The 2,863-nt window shown below is 40.4% G+C and overlaps 1 pseudogene; it reads left to right on the plus strand.

Moving 5' to 3' along the window:
* The first annotated feature begins 703 nt into the window (after positions 1-703).
* Positions 704-1,700, plus strand: LOC142448805 (glyceraldehyde-3-phosphate dehydrogenase-like; annotated as a pseudogene).
* Positions 1,701-2,863: the final 1,163 nt, after the last annotated feature.

A 2,863-nucleotide genomic window follows, 5' to 3' on the forward strand; every position in this document is an offset into this window, starting at 1 on the left:
CCATAAGTCCGATATTAATCCATATGTCCGATACCAATTTATAAAGTCCTCTTAATACTCATGAATCACATGCAAATACATTGAATTTAGGATGATCACAGGCTAATGGATAGAAAATCTTTGAATCCAGTGGTGTTGTAAGCATCTCAGTGCTGGCAGGGTCTCCACGTGGCTTCTCCAGTTCCTAGGGCGCGGGGTCTATCAGCATAGTGCCATGCCAGTGGAGAGGCCCGAATGAATCGAGAGAGAGAGAGAAGTGTCTCCCGCCTCCAAGGACGAAAATACAAGAGTTCCCAGAATGCTCAGAAGGCCATGCCCACACAGAGGCCTCATTGGTTATATCTTGCTTGACAGGCAAGACTCCACCCCTTCACTTATAAGTCTCTCAAATTGACACCAGATTATGTAACTACCACAATAGTTCTGGCAGTCTTAGCTAGAGCCATAAACATCAATAAGATATTAAAGTGGCACAGAAGGACTGAAACTCTCTTTTTTGGCAAATGATATCCTATATAGAGAAATCCAAAATATTAAATTAAAAATTGCTAGAACTAATGAAAATTTTGAGAGTACAAAAGGCTGGAAGGGCAGCATCAAAAATCAATTGGATTCTTGTACATTAAAGCAGGTAGTCCAGAATCCCTGCTCCTCCTCGCATCTTCCCATTTCTTTGGAGTTCCAGAAGCATCCTGGAGACATGATGGTGAAGGTCAGAGTAAATGAACTTGGCCGAATTTGGCTCCTGGTCAAAAGGGTTGTTTTCAACGCTGGATAAGTGGACATTGCTGCCATCTATGACCCCTTCATTGACCTGAACTACACAGTCTACATTGTTTCAGTATGATTCTACCCATAGCAAGTTCCATGGCACCATCCAGCTGAGATCCAGAAGCTTATCGTCAATAGGAATTCCATCTCTGTCTTCCAGGAGTGAAACCTGCCAACATAAAGTGGGTGAAGCTGGTAAAAAGGATGTTGTACAGTCCATTGGTGTATTCACAACCACAGAGAAGGCTGGGGCTCACTTGAATGGTGGTGCCACAAAGGGTGATCATCTCTGCCCTTCTGCCGATGCCCCCATGCTTGTGATGGGCATGAACCATGAGAAGTATGACAACTCCATCAAGATTGTCAGCAATGCATCTTGTACCACCAATTGCTTGGACCCCTTGGCCAAGATCATTAACGACAACTTCGTCATTGTCAATGGTCTCATTATCACACTGCACACCATCGCTGCCATCCAGAAAACCATGATGACTCCTCTGGGAAACTTGGGTGCGATGGTTGTGGGACTGCCCTGAACTTCATCACCAAATCTAGCAGTGCTGTCAAGGCTGCAGACAAGGTTATCCTAAAGCTGAATGAGAATCACTGGCATGACCTTCCATGTCCCCAGCCACGGTATGTCTGTCATTGATCTTCCCTACCATTTAGAGAAAGCTGCCACATGTGCTGACATCAAGAAGGGAATAAAGCAGGCATCAGATGAGCCTCTAAAGGGTATGCTGGGCTACACTGAGGACCAGGTTGTCTCCTATGACTGCAACAGTGACAACCATTCTTCCACCTTTGATGCTTGGGCTGGCATTTCCCTTAACAACCACTTTGTCAAAGTCATTTCCTCATCTGACAATGAATTTGGCTCCAGCAACAGAGTGGTGGACCTTATGGTCCACATTGCCTCCAAGGAATAAGAGCCTGCCTACCCCCTCTCCAGGCCACCAGGACCAGTAACAGCACTAGAGGAAGAGAGAGGCCCTCAGTTTCTGGGGAGTCTTTACTCCAACTCAATCCCCCAAAACACTGAGAACTCCATGAAGAAGGGGATGAGCTTAGAAAGCCAAATATTGTCATGGACCACCAATAAAGTACAGTATACCCCCCAAAAAAAAGAGTATTCCAAAGAGACATTAAAAGAACAATACAATTCACAACAACTACTCAAAAGATAAAATACTCTTTTTTTTAAGGAATAAATTTTAGCAGATGATCAAATGATTTATACAAAGGAAACTATAAAACACATGCACACAAACAAAAAAAGACTTAAACAAATGGGAAAATGTTCCATGCTTGTAGATAGGAAGGTTCAATATACTGAAACTGTCAATATAAATTCAATGTAATTCTATTCCTGATCCCAGTAAAATTATTCAAAGAAATGGAAAAACTATTCACCAGCTTTATATGGAAAAGAAGAAGGATAAACAAAACTTTATTGCAAAACAAAAACAATGTAGGATGCTTTTCACACCAAAAGTCAAAACTTATACAGCCATTGTAATCAAAACAACCTAGTATTGGTCCAATAGATACATAGACAATGGATTTACACAGAACACACAAATTTCAACCAACCACCTATGGACACTTGGATTTTGATAAAGGACAAAAACATATTAAATGGGGAAAAGATAGCTCTTTCAATACATGGTTCTGGAAAATTGCATCTCCACATGCAAAAGAATGACAAAACCCCATACCTCACACCATATACAAAAAGTAACTCTGTGTATTAAAGACTATGGAACCACAAGGATCATTAATGAAATAATAAGGACAAATGTAAGGGTCCTAATAAAAGGCATACATACACTACCAAGCACAAAAGCACGCACACTACAGAATACAAAATAGAGGACTGGGCCATTCTAAAAATACACTGTATACATCAAAAGCCATCATTAAAAGGGTCAAAAAAGATTTGGGGAAAAACATTTGGCAATGGTATATTAAAAAAGACTAAATTAAACAAACTATAGAAAATTATAGCATCTTAATAAGAAAAAATGCAAATAACCCAATTAAAAATGGGCATAAGACATGAATAGACAATTTACTAAAATTGACATCTAAG

Source organism: Tenrec ecaudatus, chromosome 5 (genome assembly GCF_050624435.1).
Source record: "Tenrec ecaudatus isolate mTenEca1 chromosome 5, mTenEca1.hap1, whole genome shotgun sequence".
NCBI lineage: Eukaryota > Metazoa > Chordata > Mammalia > Afrosoricida > Tenrecidae > Tenrec > Tenrec ecaudatus.